Below are 14,711 nucleotides of genomic sequence, written 5' to 3'. Positions count from 1 at the left end.
TAGTTGATACATCCCCTTGGATCTGATCAGAGATTTTGGGAGCTGCAGAGGAGACACAGTGACATATTAAAGATACAATAATGACAAGACTATTATTCACATACACTTTGATTCATCAATATGCTTACATAAAGAGGAAGGCTCCTAGCATCTTTAGAAAACCAATGACTGATCCAGGCCCTAACTAAATGCCTAACTTCTAATTTGCGGATATAAGAGGATACATGGGTTCGTGCCACCATATACTACGACCATTGTGAGACGCTGTGGAGTAGGGTTTCCTCGGCTTTCTGCTCTGCTGCTCTGCCTCCACGTGAGTCACAAACTAGAGGAAAGGACCTCTTAGTAACATTGCAAGTTAGCTGAATTGTGATGTTGCTAGCCGCACATGAAAGAAGAAGTCACCAGTGTGAGAAACCTGAAGTTGTCTCACCCACTGGTCCCCACAGATCTATCATCCAGGTGGCCAGGAGACGACCATCGCTATTGGATCCAGTTGCTTGGGGTGGACCAGTAGGGGAGGATCACCTGGATGAGGGTTCTTAAGGGAGTGAAAGTGGGACACAGAGGGTTGAAATGTGGTACCACCTTCCTTATAACACCTTTCTCACATTCTACCCTGTAGGATACTTAGGTGCTCTACCCCCGCCCCCTTTACCGACATGAACACTTTCTTACGCCATAACAGACAACGGACTAACACCAGAGCCGTTTACCTGACATGTCGCAACACACGGGTCAGGCAGAGTCAGGCAATTGACAATAACCACACACACCTGACGGCCCTTTACCTTCCCCACAGGGATAAAAGACGGAGCACAAGATCACACTATGAGCAAGGCGAACCGCATAAGGAAGCAGCTATTCCAGGATGGCAGTTCAACAAGAGATGAAAGGCAGCAAGACCTGAAAGGACGCCAAGGAGGGAGATGGCCATGCCCACTTCAACCCAGACCCACAAAGCCTCCGAAAGAGGAAACATAAGACCAGGATTTACAGTGGATGTGTGGAGTAGCAGTTGTCAACGGTGCATGGGGCCTCCCGCATTGATAACCCTGGCAGGAAAGCACGCTGACTACCGTGATACCGTCCTTGACTCTAGAGACAAGACAAGCCAAGGGTTCCGCACAGCCGGTGACTCAGAACAAGCTGATAGCGAACCGAACTGGGTTGAGCCCAAGGTTGCAATCAGCAACAAAGTATAAATGCAAGGAACTGATGAACAAAGAACTTGTGTGTTTATGAACTTTAAAGAAAGCCCAGTTAAGGTCCAGGTGCAGAGGGGTCTGGTGCCACATGCGCGCTCATTCGAAAGACTCTGATCGGGACCTATTTTGAAACTGCAAGTACCAGAAGGCACTAGAAAAGGGCAGTGTGAGGTGTTGGAGTGGTCCTACAAGGGTATTGTCAAATCCCTTGCACACTGAAAATTCTCAGAACCATTGACAAAAGAAAGCTAGGGGAAGGGAGACCCCGCTTTCTGATGAAACGTGAATACTGTGAAACAAGGCTAAGGGGAAAACAAAGTAAAATCCTGTATCTTGATAAAGCAAAGTGAACTGTGAAATTGGCAAATGTGAACCCGGCAGAGGGATGCCTGCGAGTTAAGGTGAAGAGTAATACGCCCATGAACATTGTGTTGACAAGAGGGAACTCACTCGAGGGTTGTCCGCAGTGGAAGTTGTTTGAAAGGACATTTAAGGTTATTGAATATTGTGAGCTGCATTGTGTGGAAGGCCGTATTGAACCCGATGGAGAGAGGCCCAAGTTGCAAAAAGGATCCGAGCCCGGCAGAGGGAGATCCAAGGGGTGAAGAGCAATCACCCAAGGTACAAGATTACCGAAGGAACTTTGTGTTTGTTTGTTGGTTTGAACCAGTAGGCCTTCTAAGGCATGAGACTTTGTATCAAAGAGACTTGGCCCCTGAAGGTCCTGGTATCATTGAACTGGAATTCTGAGCCTCGCACTGAAGAGTCCCGGGAGTGTGCTGTGCTCTGAAGTCCTGCCTTGTATCGTGCTAAAAAACATGGGGAAGGGACACCCAGCCATATCTTCCTGACCTATCATTTTGGTGAACATTATCCCACACTCTTTTTGTAACTTAGTGTTAAGGATTGGCAATCATTTTATTTGAACTATAAGACCTTTTTATTTGACAAGACATCACTAGGACTGCCTTATTATTATGTGAAGGTCGTAGCTTGCTCCCATCTTAGATTTAATTTTCGATTAGATGTTTATCTCACCCATTATAAAGTTCAATAAACACCCTTGAACTGTGATCACTTTACTGTTGGCACCATGAGTTCCTTGCACTAGGAATGTCTCCTATTGTCTCTGAACTGCCACAGTAGGCAGAATTGCATTAGAGAGAATGCTGGTACACAGGTTGGCGCGGCCGGCTGGAAAATGCACGTAGGTCCAGGCCGGCTCCAGATCCTAACAATGCTACTCCCAAAGGCCTACCCAGAAAACAACTAGTGATTCCTGAAGTCACTGAAGGGTAGTAATGGAATTGGCCCACTCACATTTAACCTCTGGTCACCAGGGAGTGACGAAAACCCAGAGTCAATGTATTCAAAATGTTTACTGATCTGAGATTTACGCTGGCATAAAACAATTTGTGATGACCTGCTCCCTTTGGCAAAAAAAATGTCACCCAAATAATACTGCCTGCCCAAATCAACCTCTCCCCATCACTGAGGTACCCTTCTCTCATATTGGAATGGATGTTATGGACCCACTTGAACCATCCAGATTGAGAAATAAATATGATTTTGTCATATTGGACTATGCCACAAATTTTCTTTTGCCCTCCGGAATAACAACTCCCACCAGATTTTGAAGCCTCTTATTCCCTTCCTATCTCATTTGGGGTTTCCTAGAGAGATCTTAACAGAGCAGGGTACCACATTTATGTCCCAAATAATGTCTGAGGTGAAAGAAATACTGCAAATCAAGACACTCCGAACCTCATGTTACATCCCCAAACTGTCGGTCTGGTCGAATGCTTCAACAAGACATTGAGAAATATATTTTAAAAACTGGTGAAGACAAATGCAAAACCTGAGACACAATAATTACATAGGCATGTTTTGTAGGTTCACCTTTTCACCTCCTATGATATGTCCTTGAAATGCTCAGAGGAACCTTGGAGGAGAAAAAGGAAGCCACCCTCCCCATTTAACAAACCGTCCAAGAGCTCACGCAACACATGACAATAGTGTGTGAAATAGTAAGTAAAGACCTTGCACAGGCCCAAGAAAATCAGAACGTCCAATTAGATAACTCTTTCTCATCTCCTCTCTGCCCCTACCCCTGACCACCAAATCAAATCCATTAATTATTTTTCTGATCTACCCATTTACTTCTCCTCTAAGGTCTCTTCTTTTTGTTCTGTTATTGAATTTTCAATCATGCTTTCGGCTCCTTCTACTTCTTTGTTATCTCCCAGGGAGATTCTTGCTGAGTTCACCCCTATTACTAATGAGGAGGCCCTTCTTATCCTTTCACGGAACTCACCACACCTCATCACCAATGGACCCCATCCCAACCACACTCATTTCTAAAGTCTATTGCTTAATCGTCCCTTTCCTTACATTTCTGTTTAACTCCTGTTCAGCCACTTCAATCTTTCCATCCTCATTTAAGCATGCTACTATCATCCTGATCCTAAAGGAACCTTCTGCTGATGTATCCTCTGCTTTTAATGTCCACCCCATTTTGCACTTGTCATATCTCTCTAAACTTCTTGAATGTATTGTTTACTCTCAGGTTTCCACTTTTGCCTCTTGTAACTCCTTTCTTCCTTGCTTTCAGTCTGGCTTCCATCCTGGCTATTCCATGGAGACTGCTGCCCGCTCTGTTCTGGACTCCCTACACTCTGCACATCACTCTAAACACTCCTCTCTTCTCATTCTCCTAGATCGTTCTGCAGCTTTTGAGACTGTTGACCACATGCTTCTACTATCTGATCTCTCTTCTTTTGTTTTTTCTGGCTCAGTTTTATCTTGGTTCAAGTCATACCTGTCCCAGAGGACTTTCTCAGTCTCTTGGGCCGGGACTATTTCCAAAACGTTTCTGCCTATCTTTGGTGTTCCGCCTCAAGGCTCCGACCTTTGTCCTTTCCTCTTTTCCCTCTATACTTTTGCACTCGCTGGTGTTGTTTCCTCTTTTGGCATATCTCACCATTTATATGCTGATGAAGCCCAACTTGTTCTACCCTTCCCGCACTTCACCGATGATATTCCCCATAAACTCAGTGCCTGTCTGCTTGCTATTAAATCTTGGATGACGGACCACTTCTTGGTACTAATTTCTGCTAAAACTGAGGTTATTTTAATTCCTTCTACCGTAATTCCACCCCTCATATTGATATTGTTCCCCCAACTCTGTTACATACTTCTTCTATAACACGTAATCTAGTTCTCTCTTTAGACTCAGATCTCATATCTCTCTTTCTTCCTCGTTTCTGTCGCTTTCACTTGCACAACATTCAAAAAGCTTGTCCATTCATACCTTTTAAGACCACACAACTCTTGGTGTCTGCCTTAATCTTTTTGTGACTCTTCTACTGTTCTTCTACTCTCTTTGGACTTCTGGTATCTCATCTAGCACCTCTGAAATCTATATTCAATGCCTCTATTCGTGTTCTATTTATTTGAAATTCAATTGTCTGTGTTTAGTCTGTAAATCCCTTCATGGCCTTGCAACCCTAAATCTCTCCTCTCTTATCTCATGGTATACTCCTTCTCGTTCACTCTGCTCATCTTCTCATTCCCTTCTTGTTGTTCCTCATCCTCCTTGTGCTCAGTCTCGTTTTTGTTCCTTTTCTCTTCTTGCCCCTTTACTTTGGAATGCTCTCCCTCTCTCTCTTTGTTCCATTTATCTCTACTCTACTTTCCGGGTTCTTTGAAATCTGATCTTCTCTCTACTGATTAAGAAGGCTAATGTAAACATAGATCTCCAATGTGTTTTCTATTTTATTCCCATTTGAATGTGCCATTCTCTCCTTACGTACGGCACCTTGGTGTAAAGAGCCATGTAAATAAATAAATAAATAAATAAATAAATAAATAATGAAAAACAAATCTGATCCCTGTTCATTTTCGGTGGGACAGAAAGTATTGGTATTATCATCCACTTCTGATCAGAAAATGCTCTAAAAGTGGTTTGGCCCCTAAGAGATCCTAGATAAAAATGGCCCTGTAACTAGGTGGTCAACCAGGTGGCAGACGAAAAACACACCTGTACGAAGTAAATTTGCAAAAGGAATGGCAAATAGATCCCACTGAAAACACTACAATCAACATGGCCACCTGACTGACTGATGATAGCAAGGAAAGTAGTATTTTTTCGTCTGAACTAAACCCTCAGGGTTGAACAGGAAGATATTAGAGACCTTTTCCGTCAGTTTCCAGATGTATTTAGTGATCAAACGGGGAGGGTCTGGAACTTCATACGTCAGCACTCCTCAAGGTAAGGTGGTAATTTAAAACCCTTTAGAATCCCTTATTCAAGAAAGGAAATAATCCTCAAGGAAGTGGAGAACATGCTGGAAGCTGAAATCGTTGACTCGTCGGACAACCCTTGGTCATCTCAAATAGTCTAGGTAGCAAAACCTGATCAATCGTGGAGGTTTTGCATAGATTTTAGAAAGTTAAATTCCATCTCACAATTCGATAATTATCTCATGCCTAGAATCATTGATCTTATAGAAAAGCTCTGACAAAGTCGATATATATATATATCCACGATTGATCACACAAGGATCTATTGGAAAGTTCTCCTAAATCCTCCAGACCAAGAAAAAGCTTTCTCCACTGCCTGGGCTTGTTTCAGTTTAAGGTCTTACCTTTCAGATTACATCGGGTCCCTACAACCCTCCAGCATCTTATGGACAAGGTGCAACCCTTTTCCCATTGTTGTGGTGCATACCTTGATGGCATCCTGATACATAGTGAGACCTGGGAGGATACTTTTTTCATTTATATGAAATAGTAAGAGCACTGAGGAAGGCTGGGTTAACTGAAAATCCAAAGAAATGTCATCTGGTTGAGTCAGCCTTTAAGTAGCTATGGTTTTTGGTGAGTAGCGGCTTGGTCCAACAACAGGTAGAGAAAGTTAATGCATTAAAACTGACACCAGCAGCCAAAACAAAAAGAGAACTCCAACCCTTCTTAGGATGTGCAGGCTACTACCACTGGCTCATCCCCAAAATTTCCACTCTCACGTCGTGTTTAACTGACAAACCGAAAAATACAGAGCCACCAAAAGTTAAAGTGAGATCCAAAACACCAAAGTAGCTTTTATATGTTAAAACACAGTTTATGTAATATTATGTTATGTTATGTTATCTGCACGTATAAAGCGCACGGTCGCCAAAAGGCATCATGGCGTTGCAGAGGGAGGTCTGACTGACCAATTAATAGAGACACAGAGTAAGTGCTAGAAGAGAGTGGTCTTAAGCGCTCTTCTAAAAGCGAGATGATTAGGAGTTTTTCTCATTGCGGAGGGGAGACCATTCCAAAGGGTGGCCGCGGCTATGGAAAAGGCCCTGCCTCCGACCCTGGTACAATGATATCTTAGGACAACAAGAAGGTCCGCAGTAGAGGAGCGTAGGTCCCGCTCTGGAAGATAACGGGAGAATTGGTCCTGCAGAAACCCGGCCCCTTGACCGTGGATGGCCCGATGGACTATGCACAGGGCCTTGAAGCGGACACTTTGGCAGACTGGCAACCAATGAAGTGAGCACAGTAACGGGGTAATATGGGCTCCATACGGGGTGCCCTTTCCCCAGCCTCGCCGCCAGATTCTGTATGCGCTGTAGCCGCTGTATCAGGCCAATTGGCTGCGACAGATGCAGCAAATTTCAGTAATCTAAGCGAGAAAGTACTAGTGCTGCGACTAGCGGAGGGCACATAGGTTCGGGTATCAGAGGTAGAACCTTCTTCAAAAAAGTTGGTGATGTCCTGCTTGGCATACAGCCGTTACTTGATCTGATATAAAGAGGGCGGCAGAAAGGATAACGCCCAGATTACATCTTTTCTTAAGGTCCCGAATGTAAACAGGGAATTCATACTACAAACCGATGCCTTAAAAGTAGGTATTGGGGCTGTGCTGTCTCAGGAAGATGAGGGAGTAAAAATCATGCCCTGTATATTAACAGAAAACTCTTCTTAAGAGAGCAGAATTATGCTACCATAGGAATAGAAGCCCTAGACATCAAACGGGCAATAATTTAGCTAAAATAGTTTTTGAAAGGGTGAACATTTAGGTTAGTAACACACCATTCGCCCCTGACCTGGCTCAGTCTCAAGAAGGATACCTGCCAACAAATCATGCAGTGGTTCCTAGATCTTAAGCCTTACTTTTTCACAGTTGAACACAGAAGCAGAAAAGAACAAGGGAATGTTGCTTTTCTTAGCGGTTTCCAGTCTGCAAAGAAGGCGAAGTCAGACTCCTAAGGGAAAGGGGGTGTGATGAATCGCAGGATCTCATCACTTCTCCCCAGATGGGAGCCCTTTTTTGTGAGGTAAGCCCATTATGCAACATTCTCCGTAGGGGAATCAGTAACTGGAACCACACAGGGAGAGCCTCCCCTCTTGGGGCAAGGAATCCCCTTCCATCAATAAAATCTGCATCCCCAGTAATATAAGCCCCTCATACCATCAGGGCTTCAGGAAAACCTCTTGGAATGAATTACTGTTTGCTATTGTAATGTCTCTGAAGAAAAGCAATGCTTGCCTGACACTGAAACGAGGCTAGCCTGAAGAAACAACAAAGATAACAACTTTCCTGACACTGGGATGAGGGAGTTAAAAGGAGTCATAAAGATTGTGAGTCTGACATCAAGAAAGGGCTACAGCTACATAAGAGGGAAGCCTCAGAGCAGCGTAATTAAAGGAGGAGGAGCTGAAGAATCAGAGAGAAACCCAGATGGTTCAAGTCTGGGACGTGCCAGACACAAGCATGAAACAAAAGATCCACTGTCAGGAGGATCAGCCTTGGAGAAAGGAGATATGGAGGACTGTGTCACGCTGTGGGAGCCAAACCTGAGAAAAGTAACTGCAGGAGAGCAGTGGCATGATCTGGAGGAGGTGGAAGATGCAGTTGATGAACAGCGTGGATTCTGCTCCAATAGTGGCAACACAGAGACACACCAGAGAGGAATGAAGGACCAGAAGGAACACAGAATCCCTTCTGAAGCAGACAGATAACCCTGCTCTGATGCAACCAACTGCAGACATTAGCCTGTATGGAGAAAGGTGACGGCAGAGGTGGGAGACCCGGGGAGGAACACAGGAGGAAGGGACAGAGACAGCCTACTTGTCCCAGTGAAGCAGTCACTTTCCCGAATTGCGTGTATAATAAACATTGGACACAGCCTACTCATCCCAGTGAAGCAGTAACTATTCTGAAGTGTGTGAAATAAGTATGGGACACAGCCTACTAATCCCAGTAAAGCAGTGATTATTCAGCAGTGTGTGAATAAGTGTGAGGCACTGCCTACTCGTCCCAGTGACCCATAACTATTCAGAAGTGAAACAGTGATAATGAATACAAGTCTGCATACAGATGGCACTAAGCCTAATGCACCCAGTGAAGACATAAGAATTCATAGGAGGGTGAATCACAGAGGAATTCAGCCTACCCATCCCAATGAAGAGACATGTATCAAAGGAACTGAATGGACAAAGAGTCAACTGAATAAGAATAATAGAGAATCACAGCATCCAAGTATAAATAAGGGAAGTAACAAGAAGACACTGCAATTTGCAATAAGGATACGCGTCAAACTCAAAAATTGTTAAACCAATTGATTTTTGTTCAAGGAGAAAGGAGGAGATCCCGGACATGGAAGAGTCCCCTAGAAGAATGGAAATAACTGTTCAGGAAATGTAATGTAATGTTACGTAATTGTCTTTTATACAGCGCCTTTCACCATCGGTATGTTCTCATTGCACTGTCGGTTGAATGCCCATGTTAACAAGAGTACAAGTATGGGAAATTCTTCAGAGATTTATAGAATGCGTGCATGCATTTTAGCCAATATGAAGGTAGGTGGGGGTGGCCAAATCCCTGCTAGTCACCCATGTCACGCAGGCATGTAAATGGGTTCAGTGGAGAGGTAATCAGGAGAGTATGCAAGAAGACATTATGTGTTCAGCTAGAACGATTAAAACATAGTTTATTGAAGCTGGGGAAACTCGTCCAAGAGAAGAGGGCGGGGTATTTTCCTGGACCTCTTTTGTTGTTTTGCTTAGTTTTAGGGTCAGCATAGACTTGCTTTGGGGCACAGCATGGACTATTGCTTTGGACGGCACTGTTGATGATGACCACCAAAATTAGTTTTGTGTTAGGTATGGAAAACCTTTATAATAGTGATAAACAGGCCTTTTCTTATAATCTGAATAAAAGAGATACTGTTAAATGCCCCCACTTGGTCTGTCTCGGTTACTTGGCCTACATCTCAGCCTATTATGTAATATGGTGGTCCCTAACAGTCAATTTACTTAATGTGTTGGTTGACACTGTTTGATTGTACTTTACATAGTATTGTGTTGGTCACTACCAGCTGAGTGCATTGTTTGTTGGTCACCAGTGACCTCTTAAAGAATATATTAGTCACTGCCAGCCGTTTCTCTAACCTGTTGTTGTATTCTGCCTTAGGTTAGTGTGTTGGTGCATGCTAGTCTTTTATCTAGCTTCCTGATTGCCGCAGTTCAGTTTGTTCTGCAGTTCAGTGTGTTGTTCAATTAATGCCTATAATCTAATATGTTGGTAACTGCAAGCTTACTGTCTGGTCTCCCTATAATGTTATTGTTTAATATACTTGTTGCTCATGGACAACAATTTTTTTTTATTGCTATCAGCCTACTGTTCAAACTGTTGATCACTGCTGACATATGATCCAATTTGCTATCACTGACAGCCAAATATATACTTGTTTCCTAATGGGTTGGTAGCCTTCGGTCAACTATGAAACTTCTTTCTGTATGGATCACCCATTGGTCCCTTATACAACTTCACTTTGGGCACCTGTATCTACACTGCTCCTCTTATATATCTAATGATACCCACCTCATTATCCTCCTGATCCCTTATCATCCCTCCACAACCCGACACCGAGATCACCCACATCCCTACCCTCTTCTCACCACACTTTCTATCCCCATCTCTTCTGGATTCCAAATGTACCCAGGCGCTATCCCCAAATACCTCCCCTGCCCTTCCTATAACCAGATCCATGTCCTTGACACTCTCCACAAAAGGCACCCTGGTTGCTCCACTCACTCTAATACCACTAGCCCTCACATCATCTATCCTACAACTTCCCTGTTTGATTTTCTCCTCCCCATATTCCTCCTCCTGAACCCCTCCCCCCACTAACCTCACTCGTAGGTTAGGGATTACCAAGTGGACCTGAATTGGGATTTCCTTTGATTTCCTTTATAGTAGACTACTTTTAGTCTCCTCACCTGCACCTCTCTGTCGTTGCTGTCAATAGCACTCAAATTCCCCCCCCCCCCCACTGCCATCCTTGTAGGTATCCACATTGGCCATATTAGATTGTATTATTCTCCTCAACTAGGCACACAAGGTGGAAGAGTTAGCTTCATAATTAACATCCTCTTTCTGTATGTAATTTCTTCCCCAATGTTTCAAAGCAATGGGCCACATTAGGAGTTTGGAGGTAGCCATGCCGTTCTTACCAGCATGGCTACCCTCAAACTGGGTACCGGGTCTGGGTCCCAAAAATAGGGAATTACCGGGTCATTCTGACCTTGGAGGTCCTGGTAATTCCCTTTCGCAGGACCCGGACCCGGTACGTACCCATTCCTATTTGAGTCCCCATAGGGCTCAATGGAAATGGGGATGATGCTAACAACTGGCCTGTTAATGACGCGCCCGTTGTTAGCATCCTGGACTGCTAGCGGGTCTCGCTCTGCACGTCTGGTCTGGCCAGGCGTCCAGAGTGGGACCCGCTGCAGACCTCGCTGCAGACCTCGTAATGTGGTGGCCCGGAATGAACGGTGCCGGTCCCTTACCGGCACCGTTCATTCTGTGGCCGCCAGCCTCGTAAATGCCCAATGTTGTCCGAACCTCTCACTCTGTATTACTACCTCTTATAACCTGCTGAATGTGGAAACTTCTTACCTAAAGACTAATGAGGACTGGGGATTGTTTTTTAACCTGAGTGCAGGACCGTGCCCTTAACGCAAATCTAAAAATATTACAAAAGAGATCATGCTACCTCACTCTCTCTCCTCTTAAATGAGGTAATTACTCATAGTGGACCCTCGAGGATGTGCAACATCACAGGACAACCAAATTACATGTTTGAACCCATAGTATTAGAAAACATATATATATTTTATTTTATTTCATCGTATCAATTTTCATACTGCTCTTAAAAATTGTATAACCTACTTAGGTGTACAATATTGTTTTTTTTAAAAAAATCATCGCTCAAATTCATTACCATCATAAAGAACAGAAAAATAACACAACACAATTATTGAAAAAAGGGAAAAACGGAAGGAACAGTGAAGGGATCAGTATGTGAACTGAAACCACATAAATGCACAAAAAAAATCCTACACCTTAATTGTATCACTAACTGATTACAAAAAAAAACGTATACAGAATTGGCAAATAAACAAGAGAAAGACAATACACTGAGATTTCATAAAAACACATTAAGAAACCACTGTACAAATCAAAGAAAAGCAATTTACGTTACTAGCTAAACTGTATTAGTATGACATTAAGCTGTCTAGTGATTCATCCTCATATTTGATAACAGGATTACTCAGTATTTTTAATAAATACAAGCTCTAAATGCTTTATTTTGAACGTGTCTATAATCACACGGTATCGTTAACCCGACATGTTTCATTCCCTAGGTAAATACATCTTTTCAAGGGAAATTCTTATGGGGTTGTTACTTCACAATTCAGACAGCGTATCATTAGCCAGACTTGTATAGTGTTGATTCTATTAAAAACATATTTGTTTGACCGGAGTTGCAGCCCTCGCGGGATTCCTTCTTGTTATGACTTAACTATAACCACACTTCAAACTTGTAGAATTTCAAGTGAAGTAGATTGTGCTTCTGGTTAATAGAGTGCCGGTTCCCTGGATGGTGAAAATAGCAGAAGAAAGGAAGGAGGGCAGAAGTGATGGAGCCTTCCAATTGGTCCCTATTGGGCATATTGCAAGTAAACGAGGCTTCAGTTGAATTCCTCTGGGCTGACTCTTTGATCAGGCTTCCTGGGTATAACTCTCATACAAGATTGCGTTTAAACAAGCCCACAGCATGTTCTGCCGTACACCATGCTCGCGGTCAGATCCATCTTCATCAGTGGAAACTCCTTCGCAGCATATTTCACTTTTCCCCACACATCTCACCATCTACCCCACTTCCTTTGTCCCCTTCCACCTCCACTCTCCATTCCCAAAATGAAAATGCAAACCTGGCTTACTATCTTTCTATCTTGCTAAAGTCAGGTCCTCAGTCCTTGCTCTCTTTCCACCCAATACGTCTCTATTGAACAAGTCTTCCTTGACATCATCTTCACTCTGGCTTCTTCTCTTGCTCCTTTGTCCACCACTAACCGACTGATAGCTTCACTCCATCTTATCCCTGCACACAGCCTTCAATCAAACTGCTGATCAGAGAGTTGGAGACAACCATATGGCTATTCATCCAACTCTGTCACAAGTCTCACTGTCCAAATGTCGTAGCTCTTCCAATTCCTGTCAGCCCTCAGCACAGCCTTTGACTGCTAAATTCAGACGTTATATAAACTTCACATTTGTTTTAATGCTTCCACGCCATTAGACCAGCTCAACCCTGGAGGCCATTCTGGGACCCCTTGTGCATGCTTAATGTCCTCCCCTCTCTTGCTTTCAATGCCTTTACATTTCTCTGAAGACCCCAAAGCCAGGGGCAAACAGATTGTCTTCTTATCCTTCCCTTCTCCATGTTTCTTCTATGCACCCCCTCTGACTCCTACTACATCCACTCTCAGCTCCATCTCTCTGTACTCGCCTAATGAGCTGGCTCCCATTCTTTCGGTGCCAACTTAATATGTGTTCCTGTGAACCAATCTGCATCACAGGCAATCAAATATCTTAACCCATTACCAGCTCTTACCCCCTTGTCAGTATTTCTTGCACAACTGGGATCTTCCCTGCCTGCAGCACAGTTGTAGCTGTTTACCCTCGTCTACAAAACTCTCTGCTGTCATCAGCAATACTGACAAACATCATCCTTCCCTCTCCACTCGCATATTCCAAAATCTTGGGACTGGAAATGTGTAGGCCTCTCCCATATGGATTCAGCAGAAGGCATTCCACATAGACAGCACTGAGGCAGTTCTCCAATATCCTTACAACTGCCTATCATTCTCGATTTTCTTCTATTTTCATCCTCCTTGACATTTTGCTTCCTTCAATACTGTTCTCCATTCCTCCCTCCTGCTCTCCTGTTACAACATTGGCATCCAAGACCATGCACCCAAAAGAATTTGCCTGCTAATTATGGGAGAGATCTTTCTTCATTTACGGTACTGCCAATACTAACTCCAAGCTGGTGGGAATCTCTCAAGCGCTTATTCTTGGTCTACTTCTTCTTCTGTTATCCACCTCCTCATTTGGCAAACTGATTTGCCCATTTGGTTTCTCCTGACAATCTTTTGCCAATGACATCTTTTTTTAATTTCTCTCCTTCACACCTAAACATTTGGTGTGCATAGCCAACGGTCCCTTTTACATATGCCAATTAATGCCAAATCAGTAATTCTCGATTCTGGCTAACACAAAGATATCTGGTTCACTTCATCTGCTGCCACAACCTTCCTGCCGTCTCCGCACATGTGGAAGGTAGTACCCCACCTCAACTACCACTCTGCTAAAACATGAATGTCTTTCCTTGTTATCACTTGATTTGATTATTGTTCTAGCCTCTTCCGTGGCAGATCCTTCTACTCCTTCATGCGTTTCAACTGCATACCACACTTTGCAAATCACACTCCCTTCAAACTTCCATATTCCTGTGCCACCTCTTCCATCACCTCCATGCCGGATGATATCCAGGATCCATTTTCAAATTGCTTCCCCAGTTTATCAATCGACCAATGGATTGTCCCCTTCCATCTGGCAAACTCATGCTACTCTCCTTACGTCTATGTGCTTCCACGAACATCTTAACCAATCCATGCCACATCCACATTGCCTCCTGTTTCTGGTCATTCTCTTCCTGTGAAACATTCCACTGAAACTTGTAACCAGAAATCAAAATCATCAGCACAATCTGGAGATTGAAACTGGCCTTACAATGCATCTGCTCTCGCTCTGAGAACACTTCCATTGGCATGTGGCAGCACCTTATTAACTCCCCTTCGTCCCTTGATTTACAGCTCTAATTATTTCAGAACATTGACAATGATGGTTAGTATCCGGTTGGTCTGCATTATTCCACTTCACTATACCATTGTGGCTCCTCCCTCTCATAGACCTTCTGCGATAATGACTCCACCACAGTGACGCACCTGATTACAGGAATATTCAGTTTTCCTTCCTATAACAATGTTCCCGGCATAAGCACTGCCCCTACCACTAATAAATGCAAAATACAAGTACTGAATGCACGTAATACCTCTGCTGTTGAAACCCCATGGTTAGCAACAGACCCAGATGATATT

At 43.6% G+C, this 14,711-nt stretch overlaps 1 protein-coding gene across 2 annotated transcripts in view; it reads right to left on the bottom strand.

Moving 5' to 3' along the window:
• GRIN2A (glutamate ionotropic receptor NMDA type subunit 2A) overlaps positions 1–14,711 on the bottom strand; it is a 2,125,912-nt gene that overhangs the window by 491,190 nt on the left and 1,620,011 nt on the right. The gene's annotated exons all lie outside the window — the stretch shown is intronic.

This window comes from Ambystoma mexicanum, chromosome 2q, assembly GCF_040938575.1.
Source record: "Ambystoma mexicanum isolate Mex_15411 chromosome 2q, UKY_AmexF1_1, whole genome shotgun sequence".
Classification (NCBI taxonomy): Eukaryota; Metazoa; Chordata; class Amphibia; order Caudata; family Ambystomatidae; genus Ambystoma; species Ambystoma mexicanum.
This window is presented reverse-complemented; position numbering and strand designations above follow the sequence as displayed.